This window comes from Sciurus carolinensis, unplaced genomic scaffold, assembly GCF_902686445.1.
Source record: "Sciurus carolinensis unplaced genomic scaffold, mSciCar1.2, whole genome shotgun sequence".
Lineage (NCBI taxonomy): Eukaryota > Metazoa > Chordata > Mammalia > Rodentia > Sciuridae > Sciurus > Sciurus carolinensis.
In genome coordinates this window covers 8,250-29,462 of record NW_025920474.1, presented here as the reverse complement: position 1 = coordinate 29,462, position 21,213 = coordinate 8,250, and the positions used below count along the sequence as shown (strand labels likewise).

General features: G+C 41.0%; 1 pseudogene; it reads right to left on the bottom strand.

The window, feature by feature from the left end:
- On the bottom strand, positions 1-935 carry LOC124975759 (olfactory receptor 7G2-like; annotated as a pseudogene).
- Positions 936-21,213: the final 20,278 nt, after the last annotated feature.

Here is a 21,213-nt window from a genome sequence, read left to right as displayed (position 1 = left end):
TCAGAGTGAAGGCATCCCAGTGATGAGATGTCTCAGTGCTCCTTTCATTTCCTTGTTCCTCAAGCTATAGATGAAGGGGTTCAGCATTTGAGGGACCACAATGTACATCATCTAAGCCACTATATTCTTAATGGAAGAGTCACTTACTGCAGAACGCATGTACACACCAAAGCTGTGCCATAAAATAAGGACACAACTAACAAGTGAGACCCACAGGTGGAAAAGGCTTTATACCTTCCATCCATGGATGGCATTCTCAAAACAGAGGACACAATTTGAGTATAAGAGAAAATAATCCCAGACAGAGGGATACCAGCAAATAGGCTAGTCACTGAATAAATCAAGAGGGTATTGATGTGGGTGTCAGAACAGGCCAGCTTGATGAGCTGAACAAGTTCACAGAAGAAGTTGGGGATCTCCAGGGCTGTGCAGAAGGACAGCCGCAGCACCATCAGACTGTGCAGGAGGGCATTCACAGTGGTGACCAGTAGGCACAGTAGAACCAGCAGAACACAGAGGCGGGAATTCATGATGGTTGTGTATCTTAGGGGGTGGCAAATGGCCACATAGCGGTCATAGGCCATCACTGCAAGCAGACAACTTTCTAAACCACCAAAAATCAAAACAAAGCAGACCTGGGAGATGCAGCTTGTATAACTGATGTTCTGAGAGTGTGCTTGGATGTTCACCAGCATCTTGGGGATAGTTGTTGTACTTATACAGATGTCAGTGAAGGACAGGTTGGAGAGGAAGAAGTACATGGGGGTGTGGAGGTGGGGGTCAGAGCTGACAGCCAGTATGATGAGCTTGTTCCCCAGGATGGTGACCAGGTACATGGACAGGAACAGGATGAAGATGAGGGGCTGCAGTGCTGGGTCATCTGTCAGCCCCAGGAGAAGGAATTCTGAAACAGCTGTTTGATTTATGAGTTCCATGTTGCTGGTGAACACAATGGAAAAGACAGAATTAATGTTTTTTGTACAAACAAGAGCAGAGTCCACCATGATCATGGTAATACAAAAATTCTTGATAATACTTTGGACTTTATTTTGATACACTATGGGAATATGGAGCACACCATGTATCTTTGGATAAACACTTCCAGTAATCTCACCATCTCTAAAGTTTGTTAGTCCATGTTCTTAATTTTCTCTCACTTCTATTGTGAAGCACAAGAATATAAATATCTTTGCTTACATTCTCCCACCATTCCACTTGTTCGCACCTTCTCTAAACTCCAGTGCCTTCATGGAATATTTTTTCAAATATTGTGCCAAGTGGTAGACCAAGTTTAAGAATATGACATGGGCTTTCCTTCAGAATTATCCCAAGTCTTCAAAGAAAAAGAAAGGTCAGAATGAACTTATGGAATCTGTTTTCTTGAGTAATGGTATTCAATTTTGCCATGACTTGGAATCATCTCAAGGGCTCATCAAATTCCAAATAAAGTTGTCCCTGCTTTCTTCTCATGTACCCCTGAGGACAAGACCCATGAGCACATCGTCAGTGTTGGGCAAAAACCAGATCAGAGCTCAGGTCATCTGACTACCAAGGTGACTTTCTTGACCAATCTCTGGGCGGTACAGAACAAGCATTGCCAAATGTTCATGAATTTATCATATTACATCATATAATCTCTTTATAATCTCAATAGTTTTTCCTGAACATAGCCCAAAAATTCTCTTGATTTTTAGTTCTGAACCAATTTTGCCCATTAAGTTAACTGTAGCAGCTAGAGAGCATCCACGCAACTGGATGAGTTCAAGTATTAGAAAATGTTGCCTATCAACTGGAAGCTTATTTAGACGTAATTGCTAAAGCAGTTTGCCTTGGAAATGCAGGCAAACTGCTTTAGGAATTAAGTCTAAGATAAACTGGGTAACCATGTTGAAAAGATTATCTGTTTTATCTTAAGGAAACTTCTCCCAATAATGAGACGAGTAAATAACAAGCAAATAGCTAAATAAGAGGAAGACTGAAATGCAGAAGCTACTATAAAAAGAGAGAAATAAACACAAATTTTTGTTCTTCATAAAATAGGGATTTACAAAGTAACAGACTTAAAATCATCAGAGTTCATAACAGGAATGTCCCTGAGAGAAATGTTCTTCCTCTCCTGAGGGAGAAAAAGCAGATATGACAGGAAGGACCATTGGTATGACATTTGACTCACACACCTTGAATTTAATCCAGGACCCAGAAAGAGGGTCATGGGTGTGAACACGCATCAACTGGGTGAGAAACTTTGGTGTCCTCATTTGGCTAACAGGAACTGCCAACAGTGTTTTAATTAACTGTGCTGCGTTAATGATTTCTCAATGTATACTTCTATAAAGATCACATGCATGTCTTAAATATATACAATTTTTATTTGTGCAATCATACCTTGGTAAATTTGGGGGAAAAACTCAAGGGGATAGTTTAATAATGAGAAATAGAGGAAAAGAAGCCAATGTGGGAAAGGTGGGATACTTGTTCTGATACTGCCTTTCATCTGGTTTTAGGTGGTGAGAGAGTGAGAGAGAGAGAGAGAGAGAGAGAGAGAGAGAGAGAGAGAGAGAGAGAGAGAGAGTGAGAGAGAGAGAGAGAGAGAGAGGAAGAAAGAGAGAGAGAGATTTCCATGTGCAATTGTACCTGACACCTCATTTCTGAGCAAGAAGTAATAGGTTGGCATAGTCAAATCAAGAGGAAAACATTTATAACTTGATGAATGCAAATTTCAGGGAAGAGTTTTTGTCCTAAAACTACTTCTGGGAATTCTCATTATGAAGAAAAGTAAGCAACATCAGTGATATCACTGATCATTTGTCCTAGGTATGTGATAACATACATAGCAGGAAAGTGAATTAAATAATAAACTAATTAGATGTACAAGTCACAAAACCTGAACACCTGAAGTAGAAAAAATGTGTATGAAAAAGTCTACACCATGAGAAAAATTTAAGTATTTTTGAATCTGCACAGTTATGCCTATTTTCATCAGGAGACATGCAGACAAGCTAGTTAAAATACAGAGGATAAGGACATGTGGACTACCCAACAACCACCAGCAAAAGATTCACAAACTTCACCATTTTACTTTAGTTGTTTTTATTGCAAAAAATAATAGGCAATATTTGAGGCTGCCACTTCATTATGTTTTTTCTTCCCTAGGGAAGTTACATTATTCTCTCATAGTTTGGTAATATTCTCCCAACTGTTAAATCCACAATTTTCTTTGCATCTTAAACATTTTAGATAATTGGAAATCTTCCGTATATGCATTTACCATAGAAATTCTGAGACTATACTTTTAGTAATGTTGATCAATTTAATTTTTTTCTAATTAATTGAAAGTAGTCCACTGTACCATCACAATACAATTTATTTTTGCCTTCTCTGATTGGTGTATGGCTATCGATTTTTATCTACATATCCAATATAGAACCATGTGGGAGTCTCCCACTTTTAAGGAGGCATGCCTTTGGGGAGAATCAAAACAGAAATAGAGGCCAATAGCAGTGAACTCTGTGTGCTTGTTATTTTATTACTGCACTTTATAGACCAGCAAAATGTCAACATAACTTAGTGGTGCAATGAAGTGAGGTGTGGTCATATGTCACCATTCCTGTTGTTAGTGATACTGTCCCTGCAGCTCCTGTTTAATATATTTTCAGAAAAGGCAGCACAGGGCAGAGGAAGCTGCAGGCAAGGCTGTCTACCTCTCTGCTTCCCTCCTCAGAGTGCTCACAGCTGCCTTCTCAGGACCGTCCAACGCCCTCTGTAGAATCACGTATCAAGAGCTAGTGAGAAGATCGAGCGGAACTAGCTGGGGGAATGATTTCTATCTACCCCCAAAGTCACATTTTGAAATCTTTACCATCAATACTTTAGAATGTGAATGTATTTGAAGATGGGTCACTGAAAAGGTAATTAAGTGAAAATGTGGTCATTAGGGTAAGCACTCATCCTTATAACCTAAGGGAATTAATACACACCAGGAGGAAGGACCGTGTCAAACCTCCCTGGGGAGATGGCCATCTATGAGCCCTGGAGAAATGCCTTGGAAGGAACCACTCCTGCCGAGTGAACTTCAGACACATGAGAGAATCAACTTCTAATGTGAAAACCACTGGGTTTACTGTAGTTTCTTATGGAAAACCTAACAAACCAATACACTAACCAGGAGCCCTCCCTAACACTACCGTAAGAATTCAAGTAAACATGAGAGCATTTTGGAATAGGCACCCGGTTCGAGAAGGAGCCGATTTCTATGCCAGAGGAAATGGGCTCTGTCTTGGGGAGGATGTGTGACCAGCAGAATTATCTGTGTATCACTGAAAAACTTCATGAGACTGTGTGGAGAAGTGACAGGTAGGGGCAGAAGGGGCCAGCAGGCACTGCTTCTCATCCTCTCATGCCTGTCCTCTCCTCACTGCTTCCAGAGGACAAGATTCTTGTCAAGCATCTGTCCTCATCTCCAATGCCTAAACTAAGTGGCCATCAGATACCCAGCTGTCTCCTCCAACCCTGATGCTCAGCGTCTCACCTGAATGTTTAAGGCAGCTCTGTTCTCAGGATAAGTGGACACGTGGACTGAATCCTGGGCAAGGCTCATCTCTGGGAGGAGGCTCAGCTGCTACTTTCTGGCTGGAGCTGGGCTGCTCAGTAGGATGGTCATAGGCTGACTCCTGCAGCCTCTGTATCTCTGGGGCTCAGTATGCAAAGCTCCTCGTTAGAACAGGTATTTCACGATCATTCAGATCCCAGGAGTGAGTATCCTTAAAGACTAAGGCATGGGAGGTGAGGAGTTCGGGACCTGCTCTTTTCCTGCTCCCAGAGGCCAGGAGGTCACCACTCACTTCTCCCCTTTGTTTCTGCTCCTGGTTGTTGAACACAGAACACATGCCACATTTCTAATAAACTCCAGCATTCATTTCCAGTTACACAGCATCTCTCTCTGATTAATGATGTGGGGAAGACAGATCGCTATTTTAGGTGTGAAAATATGTGCTTTATGTTTAAGTATAAAAATACAAATATAAGCCAGGCATCCTGGTTAACATTTGTAATCACAGCAATTTAGGAGGGTTGCATGTTCAAGACCAGCCCGGGCAACCTAGCAACATCCTGTCAAAAAAAAAAAAAAAAAGTAAAAAAGATAAAGGGCTGGGCATGTAGTTCAGCGGTAGAGTCCCAGGGTTCCATCCCAGGATATAGAAAAAAAAAATCAAATAAATACGAATATTAGCAAAGATTCAAGGTGCTTCTTCTTTCTTCCTTACTTTTTATTTATTTTTGTGGTATTAGGTTTTGAACCCAGACTCTTGCAAGAGGGCTCCACCACTGAGCTTATTTTCAATCTTGAGGCAGTCTCACTAAGTGACCCAGGCTGGCCTCCAACTTGTGATCTTCATACCTCATCCTCCCAGTATCTGGGATTACAGGCATGTGCCACTATGACTAACTAAGGTGTCTTTACTTAAAATTTATGGAGTATTTGCTGAACTGTATCATTAATTCTCTGTATTTTGATGACAATTGAAGGTCAAAATGATAAGTGGGACAGTTACTCCCTGCTTAGAGTTTTCTAAATACCTTTTCCAATTCTATCACAATACTTGTTTTTCTTGATGCATTATAATTATACATGATAGTGGAATTTCATTGGGACGTATTTGAACATGTGTATAATACAATTCGATCTATTTAATTTCTCAGTATCTTCCTTCCCTTCCCTCCATTCTACCCCTGATGCCCTTCGTCTACTCTACCTGTATACCTTGTATTGTTTTTAATTGGTTTGTTACAATTATTCATGAAAATAAACTCAACTGTGATATATTCCTATATGCACCTAGCATCACTTGAGTGATTTCATTCCCAGTATCTCCCTTTCCCTTCCCTCCTCCCTAGCTTGGCACAATTTTCTCTACTTTATCTTTTAAGAGTTTTCCTTGTATTTTAGTGAGATCTCCTTTATCATTCCTTTTTTCCTTACTATTTTCCACATATGAGAGAAAACATTTACCCTTGACTTTCTGAGCCTGACTCTTTTTTACTTAGCATGATGTTCTTCAGTCTCATCCTTTTCCAGTAAATTTCTTTCTTCTCTGTGGCTGAGTAAAACTCCAGCATGTCTACATGCTACGTTTTCTTTATCCGCTCACTTGTTGACAGACCCTCAACTGGCTGCACAACTTGGCTATGTCAATTGCCCTGTTATGAACATTGACATGCAGGTAGTCCTACAGTATTCTGATTTTAGATAAACATAAGGAGTAGAACAGCTGGATCATAGGGTGGTTCCATTCCTAATCTTTTGAGCAATCCACATTCTGATATCCATAATGGTTGTACTAATTGGGAGTTCCACCAACAAGGTACAAGTGTTCCTTTTTGTAGCATCCTCACTAGCACTTATTATTATTATTTCTATTTTTGACAATTTCCATTCTAACTGGGGTGACATGAAACCTTTAGTTTTTGATTTACATTGACCTATCGCTGAGCATGTTTCAGATATTCATTAGCCATCTGTTTTCAATATATGTTTTCATGTATTTGTTAGCCATCTGTATTTCTTTTTTGAGAAATATTTAGTTCATTTTCACATTTTTAATTGGGTTGTTTGGTATTGAATTTATATTTATACACACTCTGTCAGAAAAGTAGTTAGCAGAAACTGGGAACAGTGTTACACATCTATAATCCCAGCAACTCAGGAGGCTGAGACAGGAAAATCACAAATTCAAGCAGTCTCAACAATTTAGCAAGACTCCTGACAACTTAGCAACATCCTGTCTCAATTTTCAAAAATAAAATTAATAGGACTTGGGATAAGGATTTGGAAGATAGCACAGTGTTAAGTACCCCTGAGTTCAATCCCTACTGCAGCAACGAAAGTAGTTAACATAGATTTTCTCCCATTCTCTAGACTCTTCTCATGCTTGTTATTATTTTCTTTGATGCACAGAGTTTTTTGATTTGAAACTATCCCACTTATTGCTCCATGGTTTTATTTCTTGAGTTCTAAGAGTTATATTAAGGAAGTCAATGTCTGCACTAATATGTTGGATTGTTTATCCTGTTTTCTTATAGCAGTTGCAGAGTTTATAGTCTAAGTTTTAGGTCTTCGATCCACTTTGAGTTGATTTTTATGGAGGGTGAGAGAGAGAGATCTAATGTCTACACAAGGATATCCAATTTTCCTAGTGTTCAAGAAAGATTAAACCCAAGGTATTCTGAAGGCTGAAAAATTACTAAAATAAGTTAAGAAAATAGCTGGGCACAGTGGCACATGCCTGTAATCCCAGCATCTTGGGAGGCTGAGGCAGGAGGATCACAAGTTCAAAGCCAGTCTCATCAAAAGTGAGGCACTAAACAACTCATTGAGACCCTGTCTCTATATAAAATATAAAGTAGGGGTGGGGATGTGGCTCCATGATTGAATGCCCCTGGATTCAATCTCTGGTACCAAATAAAATTGTTTTTTTTCAGAAAATAAAATCTAGGAAGGAATACAAAGAAAGAATATATTCTGCCAAATTGGGTTTTACTCCAGGAATGCAAGGTTGGATCATTCTCTATAGAACCACATTATTCACTCCTGAAACCATGTCAGGTTTATGCTCAAATCTTCACTGACTTTTCAGTGTCAGATTGGGCAACCAGAGGAGACTCAGAAGCAAAAATTGGCATGTACGGACTTATCAGGGTGTGCACATGGCATCAGTGCTTATGGAAGAAATGAGATGGAAACAAGATGAGGAAAGTCCTAAGGTGAACTGTGACACTTTCCAATGTCAGTGTTTGCCATGGTTTAAATATGAGGTAACCCCCAAGTCCTGTGTTAATGCAGGAATATTCAGGAGTTTAATGATTGGATTTTGAGAACTGTAACCTAATCAATTCATCCTACTTTGAATGGAGTGACTGTGTGGCAACTGTAGGCAGTTGGGTCACTGGGGTGAATCCTGGGAGGGTTCATCTTCCCTGTGGCCCCTCTCCCCACACTTTCTAGCCACTGAGAATGGAGCATACCCTTCTGCCATGATGTTCTTCCTCATTTCAGGCCCAGAGCAATGGAGTTGGCTGACCATGAACTGAACCTCTGGAACTGTGTATCCAAGTAAACTCTTCCTCCTCTACATTTCTCTTGTCAAGATTTTGGTGAGAGTGATTACAAGATGACTAACATGGTGTCCACTGAGCTGGCAAAGAGATATGGAGATGAGATGTAGCTGGAGAATTGACCCACATGGTGGGAATGGACCAGGTTTTCAGTTGGGCATTAATCAGTCTTTGGTTGCAAGCTCGGGTAGGGAGCAGGAACTTTATTCAGCACAGCAATAATTTTCTCCTGGGGAAGACCCAGAAAAGGGCTGGAAATAAAGAGCTGCCTGACAGCAGCACTCACAGAGGTGGGGTGACACATCTCATAGCACATCACAGTGCCTGCGACACACATTTCTTACTAGTGCTATGGCTTCCCTCGTGGGTGAAATCTCCCAGAGGACAAGGCTTCCCATCAGTTCCCGTACTTTTGCATTTGCAGCATCTGGAACGAGCATGGCAGCATGGAGCTGTCAGCTTTCCTGAAATTATTGAATAAGCCAGCAATATCAACTGGGAAAAATTCTCCCCATTATTACCAGAGTTCCAATAGCAGAATGTAGTGTCCACCACACTTATCTTTCTTTTCTTTTTTAAACTTTTTTTTAATTTTGCCATGCTGGATGCAGGGGTGATCTGCCAAATCCACAGCACTCTTTATGTTTATGTTTTATTTGGACACAGAATACACACACACACACACACACACACACACACAATTTATTCATGCTAAGCAAGTGTTCTACCACCAAGTTGTGTCACTGCACTTTTATTATTTTATTTTGAGACAGGGTCTCACTAATTCACCCAGACTGGCCTCCAACTTGTAATGCTTCTGCCTTGGCCTCTGGAGCAGCTGGGATACAGGCATGAGCCACCTCGCCTGGCTTGAACTTCTTGATATATGAAATTTCCATAGGTGCATGTGGCAGGAACCAATCAAATCCAACCTCCCTTTACCACATTCCCCCAACCAAAATCCCTTCCCATTCTTTAGTTACCACTGTTCTGCTTTAAAGTCAATTTTTATTTTTCAGCTTCCACATAGGAAATAGAACATGTGGTACTTCTATTCCTGTGTTTGGCTTATTTCACTTAACACAACGTCATTTGTTTCCATCCATTTTGGTGTAAATGACAGGATTGTAACAAAGACCCTTTAAAATTAAGGACTCCATATTGACTTTTGGTCTTCCATTTCCTAGAAAAAGGTTTTTTTGTTTGTTTTTTTTTTTTTGTTTCTTTTGATGAACTTCTTCATGCTGCCAGTGGAAACTGCAAAGCTCTCCCCTTGCATAGGTGGGTGCCAAGGAAACAGGAATGTGATGTGTTCTCTGGTCAGTGGAACCTCACTACATCTATGTATATGTGTTTGTGACCTTTGCTACCGTAAACTGTAACACCTCTATAGGATTGGTGGAGGTGAGCTACCTGTCTCTCCAGGTTCGTCCACAACTATTACTAAATACACTTTTCATTTTTACATTGTTGCTTATTTCTTATGTGGGAGGGCAAGCAAATGCAGTCAGTTGAGCTTCCCTGATTTTGCCTGCTACTAACAAAATTTCATTTTTTTTGTGGTTGAATAATACTCCATTGTGTATGCATACCAAATTTTCCTCATCCACTATTGTGTTGAGGGACAGGGAACCTCTACAGATTTCAAACCTGGGCTATTGTGAATAGTACCACAGTTGATAAATGGCACGCTGGTATCCCTTTGGTATGCTAACTTCATTTCCTGTGGATAGATACGCAGAACTGGGATACCTGGATCTGACTGAAGAACTTTTTCAGAACGGGGAGTAGCTTAGTGGTAGAGTGCTCTCCCAGCCTGTATGATGCCCTGAGTTCAATCCACAGCATGTGAAAACACACACACACACACACACACACACACACACACCATAATAAAAGAGAAACATTGAAAGAGACTTCCATTTTGTATTTGTGTGTGTGTGTGTGTGTGTGTGTGTGTGTGTGTGTTGCCAGGGATGGAATGCAGGGTCTTACGCAGGAGCTTGCTTACCGTTTGCACACTAGAAAGGGCAGGAGGACACCTGCCTGGCTACCAACTCACATGGCTGGTTATAGATCCAGCCCTGTAGGGGAGACACTGAGATTCAAGGAAAGGAGGTCAGTATTCCCAGTCAGCTTCGCCCTTGGTTTGATGGAATGTCCCAGTGGACTTCAAATAAGTCCCCTTTCTTACCACTCAGGAGTTGTCCTGTGGATGTTCTCTCTCCCTCCTCTCACCTCTGTCTTCCTTCCCCATCTCCCCCACCCCTTCAACACACATTTTTAAAGTGCTTGGGAAGAAACCCAGGGCCTCACACATGCTAGGCACGCACTGAGCTACCTCCCAGTCCCAAGCTCATGCCCTTCGTGGATCATGTCAGGATTGAGGATCTCTTCTCAAGTCCTAGTAATAGGGTAACAAGGACATAGCCTCTTTACTTTCACCTGAATCTCTGCCTCCATTTTGCATCTGTCCCCTTTGTGCTGAGTTCTTTAGATTCCAGGAGGAACAGGTCTGATCAATAAGCATCTTGAGGGGTAACAGCAACTTTCTTATCACCACAAAGGTCCTGCCTGCCCAATCCTGAGATGAGGATGTACAAGCCCAAGACTGGTCAAAATGGTCTGCTTTGGCAGCTGTGCAAAGCCTCTAGCTATGCAAACCCCCAACGCCTGCCCTCATTTCCTTTCACACAATGAAACCTGAAAGTCACTGTCAGCTCCTTAAAGGCAGGGCTAAGCAAAGGTGTTCCCTGGTCTCCCTGTGTGTCTACCCTGGTTAGAGTTTCCTGCTCTTTCCCCATGACTTTTTCTATTTGTCATTCTGGATGAGTGGCAAGACCTGATTTGTTGGACACCCCTTCCCTGAGTCAGGCCAGTAATAATAGTAATATAAGTAGCATGACCAACGAGTGAACATCCTGTGCTAAATACCCTATGTTTTCCTCTTCTGGAGTGTAGGACACTGTATTTCCATTGCAAAGATGAGAAACAAAAATCTGAAGCAGGTCCAAGGATCACCCTTCTTGACCTCACACAGGATTTGAATTGAGATGTGATGGATTTCACACTGTGCTTTAGAAATCTCTGCTGCAGTGCCTGTCAAAATGTGTTTCCCTCATTGGCAGTACCAGCAACACCTGGGTACTTGTTGGGAATACAGATTTTTGCACCCCTACCCAGTGAATTGGAAATTCCTGTGCAGGACTCAAGAGATGTTCCCTTCCCTTCCCTTCCCTTCCCCTCCCTTCCTTTCCATTCCATTTCCTTCCCCTCCCTTCCCCTCCCTTTCCTTCCCATTCCTTTCTGGTGCTGGAGATCTATCCTAGGCATTGCACTTGCTGGGTAAAGACTCTACATTAGAAGCTGCACCCCACTGCCCCCCGTCCCTAGAGATCTGTGTTTTAACAAATCCCTTGGGTGACTCTGATGCACACTAAAGTTTGAGAGTCACAATCACATAGTCATTTTCATCTTTCTAGAGAATAACTAACTCCTCACGCTCTTTCTCTGTTTTGTCCTCTGGTGAGAGAATTTGGAGGCTGGGTGTTGAGAGCTTTGTGATTCTCACTGTATTTTCATCTCTGACCCCTTGGGGCTCATTATGGAGGGTGACAGTCCCTTTATCTGAAAGAACAATTGGCAAACACGTCCAGAACCAGTCAGTCCTTTCTGACTTCTAACTTCCGTGTAGCACCCAAATATCAGTTGCCCAGGATACAGAAGTGGAGAGGGACACTGTTCCTGAGGATCTAAGTCTTGCCCATATTTAGCTCCTTCCAGGATATAAAATGTCCCTACATCTGAGCTGGAATTGGAATAATCCTACCAAGAACAGGAGAAGGTAGAGTCTGCATTTTCCTGAATGGGATTAAGTATTCTGTAACCAGGTTGGGGTTTCTTCAGTAGTAGAGTGCTTGCCTAGCATGCAGGAGGCCCTGGGTTCAGTCCCAGAATGACTGAGGAAGAGGGATGGGTAGGAGTAAGGGTGAGCTGCTCCCATCCAGGGAGTATGGAAATGAGGGGTGGGTGATTTCTCCAAGTGCCATGGAAGAGTGCCTGCCTTTGACATGTTTATTAATTAAACTAATAAAAGCATTATAAAACTATACATAACATTTAAAAAACATTATAAACGTTTTGAAAGCATTATAAACTATACATAAGAAAGTTCAGCATTTTAACCACTTGGGAGTGTACTGTTAAGTACGTTCGTGTTACATTGTAACCATCACCACCACCATCCAGCTCCAGGACATATTTCTTCTTGTAAAATGAAAACTCTGTCCCCATTCAACACTCTCTCTTTATTCTCTTCTCCCGCAGCCTGCAGCTGCCAGCATTCTCCTTCTGCCTTCATGAATTTCCACACTCTAGGTACATCATGTAAGTGGAATCACATATACGCCTATTTCAGACTGGCTGATTTCAGAACATCATGGCCGTAAGGTTCATTCATGTTGTAACATGTGCAACAATTATTCTCTTGTAAAGCAGAGCATTATTTCATCCCATGCATATGTCACTTTTTGCGCATCCATTCATCTGTGCTTGGACCCTGAGCTTTCTTCCATCTTCTGGTTCTTGTGAATAATACTGCTTTGAACATGTGCATACGATTATCTCTTTGACACTCTGGTTTCTTTTTTTTGAGTCAATTCCCAGACACAGAAGCCGAAGTGAACAAGGGTAAACTAAAATGGGAATATGGAGAGAGGCTCTGTAGACAAGACAAGTTATGTCTCTCTATCTTGCTCCTTCCATTAACAGAATGTTCATTGTATGTTTATAAGAGATTAGATCTATTATTAATTAAAATGTAAGCCAATTGAGGAACCTGCATAATGTTCCCAAAGGGATTAATGACTAGACTGCTTAACCATAGAGGAAAATTCTGACCTTCATATATAGGGTGGCCACCATGACAACCAGGGTCTTGGTTGCCAAGAGACTTGATCTACTAGGAAATGTGTAATTTTCTGCATCACCAAAATCTAACACAATATGTAATCAGAGACCTCAAACCAGGCGTATCACTCACTTCTCTTTTCTTCAAACAAGGGTGGCCTATACTCCCTCTGAGTGCAAATCCTTTGCTATTCTTAAGTAAATCTTTACTGTTATCTTGTGTAGTAATTCATGCCACAAGTCTTCTACAAGGAAATCCAAAAACTCTAATGGTTCCCAGCTGAGGTCCCCCTCTCTTAAGACCTCCTTGGACCCTCTTTGGTGACAGAATTGCTTGATCTTATGAGAATTCTCTGTAATTTTCTGAGTCTCTGATTGATATTTTAACACAGAAAATTGTAAAGTCTCTCTTCTTGCATTTAAAATCTTTCCAAACATATGACTTCCATTCATGCTTCCAAAGTACTCAGTTCATGATGAGTCAGATATGAGATTGTGTTTCAGGAAATCCAGGGTAAAGGGAACTTCCTATACCTAGCTGAACATTCTCTCTCCCTTGGTGTACCAGAACAACTTCCTATTGTCATGTTTTTCCAATTAAATAGATCTATATAGTTTGACTTGATGTAATGGTAAAATATAAAATACTTAATGAAATGGATGAAAGAGGTCATTTCTCCTAAAGATGCAGTAGAAGATGAGAGATTATCATTCTCTTCAATATCTGAGTTTTGCAATGATGAGCAGATCCAGAGAGAGTCACTTTAACTACAGAGTAAAGATTCCTTGAGATGAAGTCCAACAATGACTTTCATTGCTGTATAAAGAAATTACTAGCCAGGAGTGGTGGCACATACCTGAGATACTCATGCTCCCAAATACTTGGGAACCTGGGAAAGGAGGATTGTGAATTCCAGATCAACCTGGATAACTTAGAAAGAACTAGTCCCTAAATAAAATAGAAAGTGTGAGGGATGTAGCTCAGAGAGAGAGTGCCCCTGGATGCAATCCCTAGTACCAAGAAAAACCAATAAAAACTAAAAAACACACAAAGCTACTAAAATTTAAAATGACTTCAAAAGCTTTCAGAGGGGCTGGGGTTGTGGCTCAGTGGTGGAGCACTTGCCTACCATGTGTGAGGCAGTGGGTTTGATTCTCAGCAACACATATAAATAGATGAATAAAATAAAGGTCTATCAATATCTAAAAAAATTCAAGGAAAAAAGCTTTCTGAGTTCATAATTCTTTAAAAAGATAACATTTTGATTTTTGTATCTTAATATTTAAAATATACATATTTTAATTTATGTATCAAAATGTATAAGATTCACTTAAAAATTAGTGCATGAAGAAAGGAATACTAGGAAAAACTTTAGGGAGAAATTGGGCAAATGAGTAAGTCATGAACCAAAGATGTCTTTCCAAGTGATCTCTGTGTGTGTCCATTATGGCCATGTCTCTATCTTCCAGCAGACTCTTCAACAACATGGAACCAGAAAACCAAACACGTGTAGCAGAATTCCTCCTCCTGGGACTCTCTGAGGATTCAGAGCTGCAGCTTGTCCTCTTTAGCCTGTTGCTGACCATGAACCTGGTCACAGTGCTTGGATACCTGCTCATTGTCCTGGCCATCAGTTCTGACTCCCACCTCCACACTCCCATGTACCTTTTCCTCTCCAACCTGTCCATAGTCGAAATCTGTTGTACCTCCATTGTGATCCCTAAGATGCTGCTGAACATCCAGACAGAAAGCAAAGCCATCACCTATGCAGGATGCCTGGCTCAGGTATATTTTTTCTTGGTTTTCATATGTATGGACAATTTACTGCTGATGGTGATGGCCTATGATTGCTATGTGGTCATCTGCCACCTCCTGCATTACACGGTCATCATGAACCCCCACCTCTGTGTCCAGCTGGTTCTGATCTGTCTGCTCATCAGCATTGTGGATGCCCTGCTGCACAGTCTGATGGTGCTGCATCTGTCTTTCTACAACCAAGTTAAAATACACCACTTTTTCTGTGAGCTGACTCAGATCCTGCAGTTGTCTTGTTCTGATACTCTTGTTAATAACATTGTGTTATATTTAATAATCATCCTGGTGGGCATTGGGTCATTTTCTGGAATAATTTTCTCTTACATGTGAATTGTCTCCTCCATCCTGAGAATCCCATCAACTGGAGGAAAGTACAAAGCTTTTTCTACCTGTGGGTCTCACCTGTCTGTGGTTTCCTTGTTCTATTGGGCTTATATTGGGGTTTATCTTAGCACCGCAATTACTGCTTCTCCCAGGAAGATTGCAGTGGCCTCAGTAATGTACACTGTGGTCACCCCCATGCTGAACCCCTTCATCTACAGCCTGAGGAACAAGGACATGAAGGGGGCTTTGAGAAAACTCACCTTGGGGACGTTGTCCTTTTCATGATTTTGCCAAATGTCCTGGATGAGGAGTCAAAGAGTATGAAATTCCGAGTGTTTCAGAAATCTTGACTCTTCCTTAATTCAATTCTTCCAGAAAAGTGGTTAATCACAGAATTTCAGTACTAATAATGGAGCCAAGAAGAATGGTACATGCTTATAATCCCAGATATTTGGGAATCTGAGTCAGGAGAATCCCAAGTTTGAGGTCAGCCTGGGCAACTTAGTAAGGCACTGTCTTAAAAAAAAAATGTTTGGCTCACTGGTGATAAAATGGTTTTGAATTCAATCACCAGACTGAAAAAAATAAAATAAAATAAAATAAAATAAAAAACAATATTAGATCTGTATTTAATTCTATTTTCCTAATTTTTTCCATGTCATATCCTAATTAACCTAACTCTCTGAGTATAGCTTTCACAACTACAATATAAGTAATATAACACATTTAATATTTATTGGGGTATGTTTCTCTTATTGAGATATATGGGACAATTCAATCCACAGCATGAACACAGAAAGTTGTTTGTGTTAAGCACTGGTAAAATTACACAAAAAATTATTGGGCTCCAGCCCTATGTTAGTGAACTTATGGTGGATACCTCCTTGCTTCCACATTTGTGTGTATGTGCCTGTGTCTGTGTGTGTGTGTGTGTGGTGCTGGGGACTAAACTCATGGTTGACCTACCTCTGATGTACATCCTCAACCCTTTTTATTTTTAAACAAGTTCTCACTAAATTGCCCAGGGTGGCCTCTAACTTATTATCCTCCTGCCTCAGCCTCCCAAGTAGCTGGGATTACAGGCATGCCCACTGGGACTGTCCCACATTGATTATTGATTATTACTGTAACATTGGTGTGTGTGTGTGTGTGTGTATGTTCCAGGACAACAGGACAAATTTCCCTTTTAGCACAATGCTTCCTATTGTTTTATCAACAGCAACAGTAATCATAGCTGATATCTCTAGAGTATTCACTATGTCTCTAGTACTTAAGCCTTTTCTTAATACACATACTGCATTATTCATATGAAGCACAAGCGAACTTGCTTCAGGTTTTCTTTCTCTGTTTTGGTAGATTGATATCCTGCTTCCTTTGCCTCATAAAACATCATGTGGTCTGTGATCCTGAAAGTGGCCTGAAAGTTAGCATTGGCTGATCCAGCAATGCCCTTTCCTCCCCAGCCAGTGTGAATGCAGAGGGGAAACTACTGGCTCCTCTCCTTTGCTCTCCCGAGAGCCCTCTCTCAACGTTCCTTAAGAGCATGAGTCCTTCCAAAGTTCCATTCTAGATGATTAATTTCAGTCGTATAGATTTCAAATTTTTTATTAACAACAGTTAATTGACCTGTTTTTCTGTGAGCTAACCTGTTTTTTAAAGATCACATAGGAATTTTCAAATGGGTGTGACATATCTATGATAGACGTGATAGAGACACATTCTGTTTTTTTGATAACATCCTTCAAACTACAGTCTGAAAAAGACCAATTCTATTGGTTAAAGAAATTTCTTCAAATTAAAAGGTTCACAAGGGACTGGCTTGATGGAATTTTAAATATTATATCTTTAAAGGATTCAATGACATGTCATTTCTCACAAGGAGGACATAGAAGAGGTGAGACAGTAATTTTCAGCAAATCTGAGACCTGCAATGATAAACTTTTGCAGGGAATATCCTGTCAATTACTGAGTGATGTCATCAAACCAGGTTGCATACTGTGTGAAAAACGGAATAAAATTTAATGGTAGATGTAGCAAAAGCATTAAGGCTATTGACAGCTCCTAAGCCATTCCATATCACATAATTTCATTTTTTGTGTTCTAGCTGTAGAAAGATGCATACATTTTATTTTATGAATTGTAAGGTACACATTCCCTCAAGAACTAGTGGGTGGCAGGAATACAGAAGAGAGATCAGTAGGACAGAAGAAAGGGATTGAGAAGGAGAGAGAAGGGCTGGGGAAAGAAAGGAATTGTGGAAGAGAACTGAGGAAATTCTCCTGTGAACACACGTGCAAACAGCAAAGTGAATTTCACCTAGATTGACATAAATAAGGCACTCAATAAAAAAGCAATAATTACACAGAAGAAAAGTCAGTAGAAGAGAGGAAAGGAAACAGGGGAGAGGAAGGGAGGGAAGGAAGAAGTCTTGGGGACTGAAAGACAAAAATTCCATGCTTGTGTGGAATGAACATGACCATTACATATAGTTCTAATGCACCAAGAAAAATTACTAAACAAGAATTAGTGGGTGAAGAAAACAATGAGTAGGAGGCCTGACAGGAGGAATCGTTTAAATATTACAAGGGCGCTGGCTTCACCACTGGGTAGCTGGTGGGGCTGGAGTTAGGAACGCAGTGGCCTCAGCTGCCTGTCAGCAGGGCTGTCCTCCTCAGGGAGCACTTCCACTAGAGGGAGGGCAGAGTCTGCCATCCTGGTGCCTGAGTCAGTTCCCCCATGCTCCTGTCACATCCTGCAGGAACTCCTTTCCCTCGGGTGACGATGACCTGCAGCAGCTGTAAGAGAATCCCCAGGCATGGATGGAAGGAGAGCAGCTACCAGGCCAGTCCCCCCAAGGGGGCCTGGAGTTTGCTGCTTCAGTGACTCCTCCACTGTCCATCCCTCCTGTGGTGTGTCCTTGCAGAGTCCCTGGGAACGCGTCCTGACTTAGTGATGGCCCTGGCATGGGAGGTGAGTGGAACTGAGTGAGAGGGAGTGACAGGGCAGGGAAGGGCACCCACCACGAATTCCGATCAGCTCACCAGACAGAACTAACATGCACTGCGTGGAGGACATTTGTCCTCTGTGGTTAGGGAGAGACCCTGAGATTCTCATCACCAACTAAGATTATAGTATTTCAATCTCAAGGGATGCTACTCTTTCTGGGAGACCTGACTCACTTTGACTGATCCTGGGAGCTCACAGCAAGGTAGTTGACATATTCATGAAAAAAAAACACATCCCCAAGATGAGATTTCTCAATGCTCCCTTCATGTCCTTGTTCCTCAGGCTGTAGATGAAGGGGTTCAGCATGGGGGTGACCAGTGCATACATCACTGAGGCCACTATAGCCTTCCTTGGAGAATCAGTAACAGCAGAACTAAGATAAACCCCAATAGCTGGAAACCACTGACAAGTGACACCCACAGGTGGAAAAAGCTTTGTACTTTCCACCAGTTGATGGGATTCTCAGGATGGAGGAGACAATTCGAGTGTAAGAGAAAATTATGCCACACATAGGACCAATACCTAACAGAAAAGTTGTTAAATAAACCATGATATTATTGATGAAGGTATCAGAAGAGGACATCTTGAGGATCTGAGCAAGGTCACAGAAGAAGTGAGGGATCTCCAGGTGTTTGCAGAAAGACAGACGCAGCAGCATCAGAGTGTGCAGCAGGGCATCCACAGTGCTGATGAGCAGACAAATCAGAATCAGCTGGACACAGAGATGGGGGTTCATGATGACCGTGTAATGCAGGGGGTGGCAGATGGCCACATAGCGATCATAGGCCATCATGGTCAGCAGTAAATTGTCCATACATAGAAAATCCAAGAAAAAACAAACCTGAGCAAGTCAGCCTGCATAAGTAATGGCTTTGCTTTCTGTCTGGATGTTGAGCAGCATCTTAGGGACAATAGTGGAGGTGCTACAGATGTCAGCCAAGGACAGGTTGGAGAGGAAGAAGTACATGGGGGTGTGGAGGTGGGAGTCAGAGCTGTCAGCCAGTATGATGAGCAGGTTCCCAAGCACTGTGACCAGGTACATGGACAGGAACAGGCTGAATATAACAGGCTGTAGCTCAGGGTCTTCCGAGAGTCCCAGGAGATGGAATTCTGCTAGAGGTATTGTTTTATTTTCATATTTCATGTTTTGAGGAATCTCCTAGAAGATAGGGAAATGGAGAGAATGGAATATGGACCAATGGATACAAGACTTTGGTCCAGGACTTCAATTCTGGAATACTTAGACAACCATTCCCTTTAAATTCTCCTACCCATTTCATTCCTCACCCACTAGTTCTGGTAGAATTTTATGTATTTTAATACACAAAATATAACATCTGCTATTTTCTAATGCTAGAAAACAAAATGAATATATGTGCTAATTTATTTTTAGTAACTATGAATCCTGAATGGTCTTTTAGAATCTAGACTTAAATTCTAATAATTTCTTAACACACCTTGTTAGGCAAAATGGTTTTATTACAGAAACTTAACGGTACAGTTCTCACTATTTCTCTGAATCTGTACATCATCAGAAATTTAGTTATTCTTGATAATTGTACTTTCAATTCCCCTACTGCTTTAGTATGAGAGGTGACATGATTCATTTTCCTTTACCTTTTTTACATAGAGTATTTTACAACAGAGGCACTGCATTGGAATCTGTGTGATTTGAAGGAATTGCTTTAGGCCTGACAATTTCTTATTGGGCACTACAATTTGTCATTTGTTCCTATAGTTAGAGACATCATTAAAAAGATTTAATGACTCCCTACATTCTGTCCTTTGTAAACATGTCACACCCATGATACAAATTCCTGTCTGGTCCTTAGAACAAGATAATTATTATCTCATGTACATGTATGACTGCATGACCAATGTAATCCTACAATATGTATAATCAGAAAAATGGGAGATTACACTCTTATTTATGTATGTTCTATCGAAATGTATGAATGCATTCTACTTTCATGCACAACCAATTATAATGTATGAAAAATATAAAGAAAAGGATAAGTGATGTTGTGTTTGAAGAGCTCTTTTATTTCTTTTATAATGACATGTTGCTTTTGCTGCTGGAAGTTTGGAGCTGGATAGGAGGACCATATCTGGAAACACACACATGGTATGTATTTTATGGGACATAACCTTGTGTCAGTTTTTTTCTTGATTGCTGCTCTCTGGAGATGTTCCTATGGCAATGGCTTTGAAATTATCCCCCACCCTCTGAACACTCCTGAGTGCATTCAAAACTGTGCATTATACAGAGAAACCAGAGAGGTTTGTGAAAGTCCAACACCTGCTGTGGACTGTGTCCAAGCCACTCCACTCAGTAAATTGAGTCCTCATTAGGAATTTCAATGTTCCCCCAACATCTGTCCTCTGGAATAGTTAAATGTGGGGTGATGGACCCTCGGCAATTCTCACTTTGAAAGTAATGTCCACATTGTGGTTAAGCCAAGAATTCAGCAGGAAAGAACAATTCTGAGAGCGGGTTCATAAGCCCATGATTAATGAAAGTACTCTGTTCTGTTGCTTTCAATCTGAAATGACTCTAGCTCATATATGTTCCTGCAAATGACAGGAGGCGGAACCCAGGCAGGAAAACAAACAATGCATGTTCTCACTCATATGTGAAAACTAAAAAATAATTTCATTGCACAAAAGTAGAAGAGGGTCACAGAGCCTGGGGAGGTGAGGTGCAGGTGAGTCAGGGAGGTCAGATAGCAGGTAAAGAACAGAGTTTCATGGATGTGTAAGTTCCAGTGGTCTACAGCATGGTAGGGCGACTAGAGATTGCAACAATTTATCATGTGTTATATAATGAAGTATGAGAGAGGAGTTCAAAAGTTCTGAACCCACAGAACTGATGTATGACTAAGGAGATGGGAATACCAATTACCTTGATCTGATTATTACACATTGGATCCATATTATCACAATGTACTTCATGAACATGCACAAGGATTGTCTATTAAATAAAAATTTCATAAAATAAAAAGTGAGTCAATTGAACTCAGTCTGTGAATTTTGGAAGGACATTCTCC